This window comes from Gavialis gangeticus, unplaced genomic scaffold (assembly GCF_001723915.1).
Source record: "Gavialis gangeticus isolate Ggan-Ray unplaced genomic scaffold, GavGan_comp1, whole genome shotgun sequence".
NCBI lineage: Eukaryota > Metazoa > Chordata > Crocodylia > Gavialidae > Gavialis > Gavialis gangeticus.
Genome location: NW_017729029.1, coordinates 6355295 through 6370294, shown reverse-complemented (window position 1 = coordinate 6370294; position 15000 = coordinate 6355295). Strand labels below are relative to the sequence as shown.

Here is a 15000-nt window from a genome sequence, read left to right as displayed (position 1 = left end):
GGGGCTGCTCAGAAGGGGTGGGTCCCTTGGTCCCCACAGGGTGCAGCCCCCCCCAGCACATGGAATTCCCCACCTGCAGGGCCCCAGCTCCCCCCCTGCAGGGCCACAGCCCCCCCGCCCAGGGTCCCAGGCACCCTGGAGGGCCCCATCCCCCCCACCCAGGGCCCCAGCTTCCCTAGAAGGATGGTTCTTCATGAAGATTCAACAGCTGACACACAAATAAGGGATTAAGGAAGTGCCCTCTCTTTTCTTCATCCAAGAAGTCTTCCAACAAAACCAGGGATCAGACTTGCTCTGTTAAGGTGGGGGGGGAGGAAAAAAAAATTTTTTAATGAAAAACCCTGTGCTTCATTTATACATGAAAAAAGATGTACAAAATGACATTAATCCAGCTTTGTCCCTTTGGTAGGCTGCCTTTCAGGAATCATGGCCTGTACATTGTGTGTTGAATGCCCTACACTGTGCTTTACTGCACCAGAATTCTCTCAGTTTAGTGATGCTCTTCAGTTCTGTTTTGGCCCATCTTTTCCATGGGTGTCTGGTGTCTGAGGGGGGCACGTGCCCCCCCTGACACCAGTCAGTGACTGAGGGGGGAGGGTCCCCCAGCAGCCGATCCTGCTGGCTGGGGAGGATGATCCTCCAGCAGTTGATCTCACTCAACATAAAAGCAGCCACACTGCTTCCAGAACTCCCGCAGCCACTTCCGCAAGCGACACAGCCATTTTGGCTGGCGGCCCTGCTCCCTGGCTGGTGCTCACAGGGGGACACTGGCGCTCCCACCTGCCCCCCTGCCCACCAGCTAAACAGGGAGTGTGGCCTGACAGGGGGTGCACTGGCACTCTCAAGGGGTGCACATGCACATGCACTCCTGTGCACCCCCTGCACATCAGCCTTGATCTTTACTATGGTTCTAATAATCAATATTGTTCTTTAAACAGGAGCAACTGATATAGCCCTGGACACAACATATTAACACTGGTGCAACCTACTTTGAAAAAGAAATGGACCCACAACTTACAGTTAATGGACCCACAACTTACAGGTCTCCACCAGTGACTCATCTAAATATAGTGGAGATTATCCCCTCCCCCCAAAAAAACAGAGGTAAAACTCCAGTGGGATAATTAAGCTGGTGGTGGTAGTGTCTGCCTTGGTTCAAATGTCCACTCTAGATTCTGGTGCAATTTAAAGGCATGTACAGAGCTGATATAAATTTGTTTTGTAATGCTGTGTCCAGGCCTCTACTGATCTCTGACACATTTGGCCTAAACCTTCCATTCCACAATGAAAAAAGAACAGAACACACCAGTGCTATATTTTTAGGGAATGGTGAAAACTTGTATTAGGAAATTGGTCTTGAGTTGCTGGAAAGATTTAAATAAAAGTGATTCAAACAAATAACATAGGCATTGAAAATCTGCCCTTTTTCTCTCTTTGGATTCTGTGCAACCATAACAAATTATCTTAAAGCATTACCTCAGCAGGAGTTTTGGAGACTGTGCTCCATTAAGGCCAAGGCTAAAGTTTACAGAATTGTGTGCCTTAGTCTCTTTAAATCTGTATTCTGCATCATAGGCAGCAGAAGGCGGAGAGTGCTAACCAGGCTCAGCCCCCCGAAATGCAGGTAGAGCCGGAAGGCAGCCTGGCCGCAGACTGCTGCAGCAGGGGGGCAGGGCATGCACACTTGGATATCCTGCAGCACACAGCTAGGATCCCAGCTGGCCCAGGAGGCAGGTAAGGTTCTTCCTTTACCTGGGCTTGGGGTGGGGGGAGGAAGGGGCAGATCAAGATCCCAAGAAGTGCAGAAGGCAGTGGGGTGGGGGGAGGGGTGAATGATTCACCCCTGCCCCGCTCCCTGCTGCATGTGGGGATTGTCCTACAACCTGGCCCGGCTAGGGCTCCATTCACAGTGAATGGGGCCCCAGCCAGAGCGGGTCGTGGGACAATCAGAGCCCAGTGGCTCTTCCAGAGGCATGGCGTGGCTCTGGGGAGCCAAGGGTGGGCATGTGGCCCCCTGATCTTTGCACAGGGCAAGGCCATGCTGCACCTACAAGCTGGGCTCTGCATGCTGTCTGCCTCCATGTCTCACTGCTGCTGCTTCAAGAGTGGCATGGCACAGCGCCATGTGAGTCCCACTGCTGCAGTGAGGCACATGGCACTACGCCGTGACACTTTCAAAGCAGTGGCAGAAAGGTGCAGAGGCTGGGAGCAGCCAGATCCCATCTCACAGCTGCGGCCCGTCCTTACCCCATGCAAAGATCGGGGTGGGGGAACATGACCCCGCTTGGCTCCCCGTCACCGTGGTGCACCTCTGGAGGAGCCGCTGGGCTCTGACTCCCACAACCTGGCCCAGTCAGGGCCCCATTCACTGTTAATAGACACTGACTGGACACGTAGGGGCATGGCGTGGGGGAGCCAAGGGGGGGAACATGCCCCCTCCCCAGCTCCCCTGTGGTGCATACAGTGGCAAGAGCTGCCTGCCCACACCCCTGGAGGAGCCACTGGGGTCCAATTGCCCCATGACCTGGGCCGGCCTTAGTGCAGCCCTGCACAGCCCCAGCTCCACTCCCCACAAAAGGCCCTTCCCCCTCCCCCTGCAGACTTTCCCATGGGGAGGGGGCACGTGCGCATGCATATGTGCACTCAGCCCCCCAAAAAAATATTTTCTCCCTCACCTATGCTCTGCATCTACCTGCCCCTGCCTTTGGCTCCACTCCAATTCTCCAGAGCTTGTCAACCAGATGGATTTCTTTTGCACGTTCTAAGAGCCATGTAGGAGGGAGAGAGTGTCTGCTGGCCTGAGAAGAGTGAGGAAAGTCTTTACAGCAACACTATGCTGCTGATTGCCCTTAGTTGCATCTGCCTCCTACCCAAACCCATGTCTCCCTGTCTCTTGGAAAGAAAGCCAACTGCTGGTTGCAACCTTTGGAGACTGCAAATATTGTTCTCTTTGCATTCTCCTGAACCCAGTACATCTCGCTGCCACGCAGGGTTCCCATGCTGTGCCGAGTTCACTTCCCCTTCACAAGAGACATCATAATTGGATATCACTGGTCATTGCACTGGCAATTACAACATCCCTGGAGTAACTATCCTAACCCATGCTATTGAACAGCAATAGCAGGGAAGGGCTAGACCATGTTATTTAGTCATCTCTATTGCAACAATACTAGCAGTTTAGCAATGTCTAGTTGCACAAAACAGTGTCCCTTGCAAATCATTTTTTTCTCACTGTTTCCTTTTCCTCTTCATTTCATCTTGCCTCCCTTTGTTCTGCTTCTCTCAGCTGAAAACAGAGGGGCCACAATCATGTGAGCAGTCAGCTGTTTGCACAAACCTTGGCTAGTGTCCTGCAAGCTCCAGCCTAAGAGCCGCTGGTCTGATGCTTCCTCCACTGCCTGATCCCAGAACTCTTGTGTAGCAATCTCCAGAGGACAACTGCAGAGACGTATGCCATTGACGCATTGAGAGCATGAAGTGCCAGGAGAGAGAAGGGGCTCACAGGAAAAGCAGACAGGCAGCACCTACTAACCACCTCCCCTCCTCTCCCTGTGCTACACCACTCTTTCCAGTCCCTCAGAGCCCTGTCACTTCTTAATCAGCCTCAGGGGTCAACACTGACCTCAGGTTCTTGTCACAGCTCCTTGATAATGCTCCTCCCGGGTCAGGAGGAGGAAGAGATCAGGAAAAGTCAGTCTCTGCTGCACCATCTGGTTCCAATCAGTGTTTATAGCTTTAGCTAAGTCCCTTCCCGGCCAGTAGCCAAGTCAGATGTTTCCCACAGGATTCTAAACCCCTTGCTTTGTGCACTCAAGCTATAAGGAGCTGCATCCAGTAAATGGCCCTAAGCCCTCAGCTCTGCACATTTGTCCAGGTCTGGACATACGCAGGTTTTATTTCCTAGTGACTCCAATGCCAGGGCTGCCCTGAGAACAGAGTTAAGAGCTTCACAGACATGTGCAACGGTGAGGTTCACACCCATCTACAGTGGAGCTTTGCAATGCTATAGTGCAACACTCATTGTTGAGTTCTCAGCAAAGTAAGCCTGCTACCAGCACAACTATGCAGTGTTCAATATTTTACACATTTTCAGAAGGAAACTACTCACACCAGCTTTCCTTTTCTACTGTCCCCACTCAGCTTCTACGTATGGTCCGCTCAAGTTCCTGCAATTCATGTGTTCCTTATACACTGAGTTTTGCAATTATCTGCTCCTGTAACTTTCCATTGTTGTTCAATGGCACCATGCAGTGATAGAGTCATATTATGGCCACTAGCCCCTCCCTGCAAGATGCTGGAGAAGGTTATCTGCAGCCTTCACAGGCCCCATTGTGTGGGGTGCAGAATTAAGACAAAAGACAAACCCTGAGCCTGTATACAGCCTAAGGGGCTTGGTACACATTAATTTTAGGCAGCTTCTGGAGGTCTTAACGCCTGGATTGTCTGCACATTAACACCTGAAATTAGTTTTAGGGGTGTAGGTTGTAACTGTGTTGGTCTAACTTGAGGCAGCTTGAAGTTATGCCACTCCAGGATAAGTTTATTTCTGATCCATATTACCCAGCTCATGTTCCATGAATGTCTGGTCACTCCCCAAAAATAAGCCACTAAAGTTGCAGTCCTTTAGCATCCTAGGATGCAGCATCTTCACCCTCACTATCCTGTTCTATGTGGACTAGCTATCCATCCCCTGAACTCTACTATCCAGTGGGCAGTTCTGGCACCAAGACAACTGCCCTTCCTGCCCTTGGGGGTGTAACCTTCCCACTCCCCAGGGTGCAACTTCATGCAAACAGACTGCAGAACACAAACCAGCTAGCCAGGTTGCAGGGCACAGATGAGTCCAAGAGTGGGGTCTAGGAGGGTGGGGGGGAACAGGGTAGGGGCCGGATTGGGTCCCCATGAGCTGGGACTTTATTCCTGGGGCAGGGCAGTAGCTCCCCCAAAAGTACCTTCCCTCACCGCTTCTGCCTCCCAGCCTAGGAAACACAACCAGCACCCCCACACCCAAATCCCACATTATTAAAATGTGAGACTTTTTTCAATTTACTTCCTCATTATTTCTTTTTAAATTCTGTTTTTACTTCTTGGCAGACAAGGTGCTTTGGGTGAATATGATACCTTTTATTAGAACAACTTAAATAGTTGGAAAAAGATTTTATAGCAAGCTTTTGGGTTTAAAACCCCTTTGTCAGGCTGAGGAAGCATCTGCAGTTGGTGTGTGCTCTTCCTGGGTGGAATGAATAGTAAAGAAGCCAGAGGCTGGGCTGGTATGCATGCAAGACAGGCGGTCAGTGAAGATGTAAATTGAGGAGTCAGTGGGTGAGGGAGAGGCTGGGGTGGGGCAGGGGGAGAGGGGGATGATCGTAGCAGTTAGATAATGGAGAGGTACCTGGGGAGTCAGATGTCAGGCAGGTTATAACGTGTCATAAATCCATTGTCTGTATTTAGTCCATGATTTTTTGTATGGAGGTTGACCAAGTGAAGTCCATAGGTTCGTCTCTGGGAAGTGTTTTGTAAGTTTTCTTTGAGGATCAGGTCTGAGAGATTGGAGAGAGAGTGGTTTTCTTGTGAGAAACGTGCCCCCACAGGTAATTGGCTATTCCTGTCTTTGACAGATTTCCAGTGTGCGTTCATGCTGGTGTGCAGGTGTTGTTTGGTTTCTCCTACGTATTTTCCATGGGGGCATTTGATGCACTTTCTAGTATACTTAAAGAGATCTTCCCAGAACCACCCACCCTAGCCTTCAAACAAGCACCAAACCTCGCTAACCTCATCACCTGAAGAAAACTTCCTCAGGCCAAGAACACACCAAATGGATCCAGATCATGCCATGACAAGAAATGCAAAACCTGCCAACACATTTCCACCCCCCCCACGATTATTACACCCCACAAAGGAACCATCAGCATTCCTGAATCTTACAGCTGCACCTCAGAAATGTAATATATCTCATCCAGTGCACCAAATGCCCCGATGAAAAATACTTAGGAGAGACCAAACAACATGCAAACCATCCCAGCCTCTGGCTTCTTCACTATTCATTTCATCCAGGAAGAGCACACACCAACTGCAGAGACTTCCTCAGCCTGACAAAGGGGTTTTAAACCCGAAAGCTTGCTCTACATTTTTTTCCAAACTATTTAAGTTGTTCTAATAAAAGATATCATATTCACCCATAGATCCTTGTCTGCCTATGTCCTGCGACCAACAGGGCTACAACCTACACCCCTGTTTTTACTTCTTTTTACTTTATCCTTCAGTAGCTGATGTCCTTCATTTCATGACCCTTCCCCCCACCTGCCATTTCCTTTCCACCTCCCATTTTTTCATTACCCCCCAATCCCATTAACTCTTCTCCAACCAGCTTCATTTTCACACTGCCCCCACTCCGCAACCCATCTCTCACACCCCCACCTACAGCAGGGAGAGAAGCTTGTCCTGACTCACCAGCCCTACAGTGACAACTCATAGGTGTAGCTCCTGGTCAGGCCCCCACTTGCCAGCCCTCTAGTGGGAAGTCATAGCTGTGCAAGTGGGGGGCAGTCAGAGAAGGTTTTTAGCTTTAAGATGTGACTACTCTTGCTCTCATGTGCTGTGCACTCTGACAGTTATGGCCCTGGATGGATTATTATCACTTGGGTGCAGTGCATATTCATGTGTTCCTTGTGTGGCAGAATACCAAACTCTGCTATCTGACAATTTGGTTACCATGGTCACTGCAGAGGGCAGACTTCTCTGGTCCCAACTGCTTCAGGTAACCCTGAGTTGTAACCTGAGCTGGATACATTCCTGAAGGATGGGGGAAACCTGCTCCCTCTCCCTACATGACTGGCATCACATACCTGGGTAGGGGGCTTAAGCTCCCTATTGTTCTAAACAATGCCAACCTGACTGGGAGGGGGCTAAGAACCCTGCCAGTATACCCAGCAACCAGTGATGCATTTCAAATTGGTTGGCTGGCAGCCAACAGTTTTTGGCCTTCATTGAATCAGGTAAATGAGGTCATACAGGCTATATAAGTAAAGGACTGACCAGGAGGAGGGGCAGTAGCCATGATGAAAATGCACAGAGAGAAGCTGGACCACCTGAAACTCTCTCTTTCTCTCTCTCTTGAAACTTAGTCAATGAACTGCCTGCCTCCAGAGGGAATCTCCACCTGCCTCTGGATAATACTGGTGAGTAAGCTACCTGAGATCTAACTAGATATATAGCTTGCAGTAATTCAGTTGCATGATCAAAGGCTACTATGACACTGTTTTCTCTACGCTATTTCTCTGATATTGCTCTACCCTCTACCCTATTCCAAACCTATTCCTTGTAACCAATAAAGTTCTCCTTTGTACCTAGCATGGGAGACTTATTGGGAGAGGGTCTCAATTATGCCTTGGGGTCCCCCTGGTTTGGCTGACTAAGGGAGACCACTATTTGTGCTTCAGACTGAGGGAAGCACCCCAAGTTCTTGAAGTGGGTCAAGTACCCTCAAGGACTACTAGGCCTGTGTTTCCCAGAGGGCACAGGTCCCAGATCAGTCCAGACTCTGGGTGGTGGCATCATTACCCCCAGGCTTGTGGGTGTCCTCCAGGAAGGGAGTCAGTTGGACATGAGGTGCCCCCAGGAAGGCACTCAGAGCCTGGAAGGTGGTCAGGCACAGTAAGGTGAGTGGCTCAATGCAGGAGCACCCCCTACTGGTCCACCACACCTTGTACACTTTTTCCCTGGCATGTTTTTTTGTCCACAGCTATTTCAAAGTTATATACGGAATGTGGATGCTGTTTTCTATCTATATGAACCTGGCCAGCTTCATTCACACTTTAATGGGCTCATCAGATTATTACATTACACTATTTATTTCACCTTGTAAAATTTTCCTGCACAAGACAAAATGAAAGCTGTATGAAGAACCCCCTGCATTTAAAAAAAGTTTAAAGCTACTAAGCAATGAGAACGTCACTGCAACATGTGATGGCTTTAATAGTCATCAGGCTGCAGAAGTTAGGTAATTTCCTGAACACTGCAGCTTTCATTATACACAAATATTAGGGGTGCACCAATATATTGGTTGGTTATCGGATCAGCACCAATAAAAGTGGTAGTGACATTATCGCCTATCAGCTTCTTTTGGTTGTTGTAGCCAATAATTATGGCTTTGTGCCCGAAGCACCCTGGTGAGTGTAGTCTGGTCCCTGTGATCCACTGCCAGCCCAAGCCCATGGCAGATTACAGGTCCTGGCGAGCAGTGGGAGGACAGAGGGGGCACTCGGGAGCAGTCACAGGGTGCCATGCTCAGCAACAGAAGGACTGTTACTGGTTCCGGATGCTGCTGCTGCTGCCATGGCAATGCTGGACACAGTAGAGGCTGAAGCACCAGAGCTATCACAGAGACATTGGGCTGCATGTGGGCAAGGTAAGACACCACACAAGGGACATTCTGCTCTGCCAGGCACCAGGCAGCTTTGCAAAAGTGGCTTCTCCCCAGCAGCCACAAGAGATCTGCTGCACAGGGCTCACCGGCACTGAGGCAGTGGCATGCTCTGGGGATCCAAATGCACCCAGCACCGCTGTCTGTGTGAGGGTTCACCCCACCCACCTGGGACAGCAGCATGGGCTGCGCAGGGGGTAGAGCTGTGGGCAAGGGAGCAATGTACATGAGAATAAGGCTGTCACCGCCTTCCTCATTGAGGGCTGGAATGGGCAGGAGATGCATGTGTGCTTGTGTGTTATAAATACAAAACAAACAAACAAACAAAAAAGGTTTATTTATATCAGTAGTTCAAAATGCTTTGCACTATTACTAAATACTGGTTATCGGATAGACATCAGCCGATATGGTTGTTTAATCATCATCTATTGATATTGGCCAAGAAAATCTTTATTGGTATACCCCTAATAAATATGCTTCAAGTGCTCCTAGACAGTAGTGTAACTAAAGGAGGTGACGTATGTGACTGAGATACTAGGCCTAGGCACTGATTTAAAAGTGGGGCATGAAAAAAGGAGTTGCTGCCCTATGTGTTGCCACTGTCCAGAGGGTGCAGAGCTGCCCACTTATGCCTTCATTCCTAGATGCACAGAAAAGCTTGAAAATGTCACCAGGGTGGAACCTGAAAACCTAGAAAGCAGAAGGCAATGAACCCCAAAGTCAGTAGTGTAACTGGAATGGCGGGGTGGGGGGGCAGGCACTGTCTTTGGTAGGAGGGAACAAAAGTAGCCACCACCATGGCTACACCATCATTAAAAGTGCAGCAGCTAGCATTTATTGCCCAGTGTACCATTGCTCCCCAGGAGATGGAGCTGTCCTGCTATAACTCTGCACAAAGTTATCAGAATTCTTTATAAAAACTCTGCCAGCCTGGGGAAGCACATAGCATGATCAGTGAAGAGTTGGAGTTGAATTCCTTTACAAACACAGGCACACCAAAGCAAGGAAATAAGTAAAAAAGAGCAATCTAAATCCTACTCTGCTAGCATAGGAAGCATAGTTACATCCTTCTCTAGTACAAAAAAATAGATATTTAACCACAGCACAACCTGAACTCTGACCCAGACTCTTACTGAGAGGGGCCTTTGCATTTGGGGTGGGGCCACAATTCCTTGTTCCCACTGTGCTCTCCAGCACCATCCCACTCCTTCACACAATCTAAGCACTCTGCAGACAACGAGGCAACTTTGTGGGACACACCTCTACTACACCCATTCTTTTTTACACAGTGTTTCTGTGTGTATGTCTGCATATGTTGGCATGTGTGCGCACATACATGGGTGAGTGTGTGCATCCATATGTGAGCATAATTAAGCCCCCCAGCAAGCTTCTGCAGTTTGTTCCATTCAGCCCTACCAATCAGTTGGTATTAGTTTAGATTTCTTACATTTCCCATATATATTCGTTTATTTATTTGGGATCTTTCTTACCTAAGAGGTACTAAAAGCCAGATCCTATTCCACCTATTTGGTAGCTAAGTGCTCTCCACTCTGCTCCGTTCTCTGCAAAACAGATAATACAAAAGATGACTGCATCCTCCTCCTCGCTGCTTGCTGTGATTTATTCTAAAGGCTAAAACAGAGGTGAGTTATAAAGTTAAGAGCATTAACATTTTTTTAAGAAATAGGCAGGGTAGAATAGTCAGTCAAGCCCCTACTCAGATATAAGTCCATAACAGGTATAATAATGTCTGCTCTCTAGCTGTTTCATTAAAAAATTACCATCATTTATAACTAACATTTCCTAGCTATTAAAGCAGATTCAAAAAACAAAGAATCTTCCCAGTCCTGGCCTATGCTGGGGAACTGGGAGAAGAGCCTGGCTTAACACAGAAGGGGAAAGAAACCTTTTCAAGACCATGAGAAAAATGTAAATTGGAAAAAACAACGCTAACCTGCCTTCTTCCAGCTTGGATTCTATTGCAATAATTAGACCTGGGGACAATTTCAATCCTCAGTGGAGGGTTTGTGCTTTTTTAAGAAAAGAATGAATCATATCTCTGGTTCAAATAAAACTCCCACATGCATAAATAGGCATATTATACTTCTTTTTTTTCTTTTTTTTTGGCAGAACCAGAAGTTAATACTGCGACCATGATGTTAGTTACGGAAGGAAGTGAGCTTGAAATTTCTCCAAGGGTCAGTACAGTTTGTTCCTTTTAGCTAAACCTATAGACTCATTTTGATCACATCCAGATGGTCCCTAAGAGAAATGCCGTTCACAAGCACAGGATTACATACAGTCATAGAATTTTGCTGTGATGTCATACAAAAAGTTAGTTTATATCAAAGCATAGCCTGGCAATCTCTCTCACATTTAAAGATGAAATGGGAAGCCAAATGCTTGGGTACCCTTCTTAGCCCTGGCATTCATTTCCTGCGTGATATTGGGCATTACTCTCTCCATGCCTCAGGGTTATCATCTGTAAAATGGAGATAATGCTACCTACCCCTCAAGGGACTTGTTCATTCATTAATGGCAAAAAGCACTAGAAGACTTCTGGATGGGCAATTCTGGAAAAGTGCCCCATGGTGTTTTATCCATTAGCTAACTTTTCTTATAAGGATATAACAATGTGCTGTGGTAATGTGGCTAAGTTGTATTTCTCCATTGACATGTTAAGTTTGCTCTCTCCATCTTAGAACTGAGAATTACACAGACAAGTGGAGACAACAGATTTGAAATCCTAATAGCTACACAAAGATAGAAGATGAAGGGATACAGCTATATGAAAACAATCATTGGGATAACAGCCTCAACATTGCAGAAATACCTCCTTCCAACTTGGAGCAGGTGGTGCAGGTCACAGATCTGCTACTGAGGCTGAGAACTAACTCACAGGGCAACTGCAGTGGCATCTGCATGGCACATGCATTGCTACATTGCTAAGCACCTTCATGTGCAGAGGGCAGGACACAGTGACATCCTTGAGAGGCAGCAGTTTGTTGCAGAGAAGGCACCCATCCTGCATGCACTGAGGAGATGAACCTGTTCTTATTTTTCATCATCTATGAAGTCATCCTATACCAAGAATGTACATTTCTTTTTCTCAATTGACACTCAAATCAAGCATTAATCAGTGCAGCTGGACAGGAGAAGCTGAGCAATGCAATTTGCAATCTAAATAGCCTTCTGTGGTGGGTTGCACAGTGGGTCATGAATGGCCCGATCTCAGTACTTGGGGCCCCTCCAATGAGCAGCAGAGAGGGCAACAACTATGCCAAAACCTTGCAGTAGTGTCATGGGAAGACCAGGGCCCAAGCATATGGGTGACAAAGGGTATACTTTACCAGGGCCCAGAGATCCAGGGGGGACCGACTCAGGCTGCAACCCTATTACCATGAGGCAAAAAACAAAGGCTAAATTGTAGGTCATTGTGAAGAAGTACTAACAAAAAAACAAATTGAAAAACCAGGAAAGGAGATTGAGTGGGGAGAACAGCGCCTCAGAAGCAGCTGTTCCCTGCAGATGAAATAGCCCAGGGCAGGACGGCGCGGCGTGGAGGAAGAGACAGGAGCGAAAGAAGACTCTGGGAGTAAGAGCTGGGAGAAGACTATTGGGTCGGGGAGATCCCAGGGGTTGGTCCAGTGTGCAGGAGAAGGCACGACTGGGGAAGGAAGCTGGGAGTCTTGGGAGTATGTAAATTAACCCTCTGATCGCTCGGGGGAAAGAGAGGTACGGGGTGGAGAGAAGCTGAGAGAAACAAAAGGAGCCATGGATGCTCCTCAAAGAAAAAAAAAACAAAACAAGTTGAAGTTACTCTAGTTTGCTTTTGTTTTTGTTTTACGTTGACGGGGACTAACTGTTCCTCAAAGTTGTTTGAAGGGAGAACAAAGAGAGAGCTGGAGTTGTGGTTCTTCCCCACCCTAGAAGAAAGAACGTGGGAGTTGCCCAAAGGGATTAACAAGATAAGACATTGCATAAGAAAGAAAGGAAGAAACGGAAAGTAAAATTTTCTGTATAGTTAAAGAAACTGTTCCATAGTTAATTTTATATTGTTGTGTATTACTAAAGAAGAAATTTCATAAAAGGTGTTTACAAAAGACAATTAGAAAGAAAAAAAGCAACAGTTGGAAATAGCCACGATATGTATGTTTCTGAACTAGCTGTGAATGTAAAAGAAAAAGAAAGAGAATTGTTCAACTCAAATAAGACTGGGATTCAATTGATGACGTAAATCTGGGGCATCGGTCGAGAGAGCCATCAAATAGGTTGTACCACTGATAAGAACCTCGATAGATTGCCAGTGTCCTACTGCGGCAATAATACCTCCTGACAAATAACATCAAAATTTATAAAGACATGGCAGGTGAGAGTTGGACTAGCCCACAAGAGGCCATAGACAAGGCAGTCAGTGGTTCACAGTCATGCTTGAAGATATGTATGGAAAGTTATGTACTACCTATATGGGGTCTCCACTGTGAGATTTGCAGGAGCCAATCAGAAGCAGAACAAGCAACATCTGAACAGTTAGTTTCTGGCCAGCCCAGGGCCCTTCTGTAGAACAGAGAGAGTATGCTTGTGCAGTTAATTCTAGGACTTGTAGTTTGAGAGATTGAGGGATTTATGCTTCAATTTGTGGCTTGCTCTCTCAATAACTACAAGTCCCAGAGTCCCTTGTGCATATAGATGGAGAGGGGAGGGACAAAGTGCCATATAACCAGGGACATTGATCCCAGGGACAGTGGAAGCCACAGTGTTACTGGTAGAATTTACAGGCCCAAAAGTAAGTAATGAGTTAGGCCTGTTTGTCTAAACATTGCACAGAGAACTGAAACAGGGATAGGGTTAGTGTCTGGAAGCTATAAATGCAAATCAGGCAGCCAGAAACTTAAGGAGGTAAAACAAAGGGAACTAAAAGAAGCTAAAGGACACCAATCAATCCTCCAGTTTTTCAAAACAGACAATGTCTTTCTTCAGTCTGGCTCAGGCAATACACTAACTAGGGAAGTAGATGAACAAGAATAAGATGGAAATTATTTTAATGTAGAGACTGCATCTGTGGCAACCGATGATGAAGAAAAGCTGCCAAATGCATCATGTCAGTCCAATGTAATGCTTTCAAAAGATAGTCAGGTAACATCACTATTAGCACCACTATGTTCACAAGAAGGCTTACAAAAAACAGAAGAGAGTAGTACTACACTATCTAATTCATGCTTTTTCAAAGACCCAGGCTTGTGGCCTAAACTGATAAAAGATTCTTTCCAGCAAAAAAAATTGTTCTATCTGGTGTCCTGACTTTTGAAGAAATGTGGAAGCTAGCAGAGTCAATTCCAAAAGATGTTGGTGGTTATATGTTTCCTGAATTTCTTCTTATGTGTAAGACTTCCGATGGAGAACAGCTACCAAGAGACGGGCTTACTTGGAGTCCAACCAATCAAGCTCTGTATTGTTTTCTATGTCAGTTACTTTCTGAAGGGAGACAAAAACAACGCAGTACTCTGGCAAAAAGTCAAGGGTATTCACCAAATGTGAAAAAATGGCAAAAGCTATATAATGGACTTCCTGAACATGACAAGAGCATAAAACATAAAACTAGCTACTGCCAGTGGAAGGAATTACAGCAGTCACTGTCAGGTAGACATGGAGTGGGCAGTGAGGTTCAAAAACAAACAACAAATCTGAAGCAACAAGATGGAAAGAAATATTAGAAAGATTGTTGGTTGTTACGTCATATCTTGCTTTGAGAGGTTTAGCATTCCAAGGAGATAATAATCTGATAGGTGACCCACACAACAGCAACTTTCTTGGAACTCCTGAGTTAATAGCTCATTATGACAACATCACTCGTGACCATTGGGCCAAAGTCAAACATAAGCAAAGGGCAAAACGATACAAGGACAGGCTCATTATCACTCATGGGAGAGTCAGCATGAGTTTATTGAATTATGTGGTAAGAGTGTGCAAAAGACCATCCTTCCAGAGAGGGAAAAGGCCATTTATTACTCTGTCATATGTGATGCTACTCCTGATGTCTCTCACCAAGAACAACACGTGTTGATTTTCCAATTTGTAGTTCACAGCAAAGATACTGGTACATTTAATATTAAAAGACGGTTTTTTGAGTTTATCAACTTTGATTTAAAAATGGATGACCCGGGACGCGGGAATACTCACTGGCAACTGGGGAAACAGGGCGGAACACAGAAACCGCGCGGCTCGTCAGCCGCTTATTTATACAGCTGCAGCCAGCCGGTGACATCAGCGCCAAACGCCAGCCAGCTCAGCTAAAAATGGCGGCGCACACTGCAGAGCAGAGAGGAGGAGAGAGGGTGCTGCTGCCAGGGTCCCTGTAGCAGAGACAAGCAGGAGTACCAGACCCGAAGACCAGGAACGGCCGGGACAGAAGCCAGGCGAAAGAAGAGGAGCAGCCCGACGACGCTGTGGATAATGTGGCAGGAGGATGCCTGGATCACCGTGGAGGGATGGCAGAAGGCACGCTGGGGAAGACCCGATCCGAGGGAGAGAGACAGCGAGGAGTCCAGGCAGAAGCATCGCTGGAGGGAACTTCACTG

The 15000-nt window shown here is 47.0% G+C and overlaps 1 long non-coding RNA gene across 1 annotated transcript; it reads right to left on the bottom strand.

Annotated features, from left to right (window-relative positions):
• Nucleotides 1-115: 115 nt before the first annotated feature.
• On the bottom strand, nucleotides 116-11227 carry LOC109300388. The gene is made up of 3 exons (XR_002098187.1): nucleotides 10377-11227; nucleotides 9913-9984; nucleotides 116-294 (listed from the first exon to the last, which is right to left on the bottom strand). It is a non-coding gene; the product is annotated as an uncharacterized LOC109300388 (long non-coding RNA).
• Between the last annotated feature and the right edge of the window lie 3773 nt (nucleotides 11228-15000).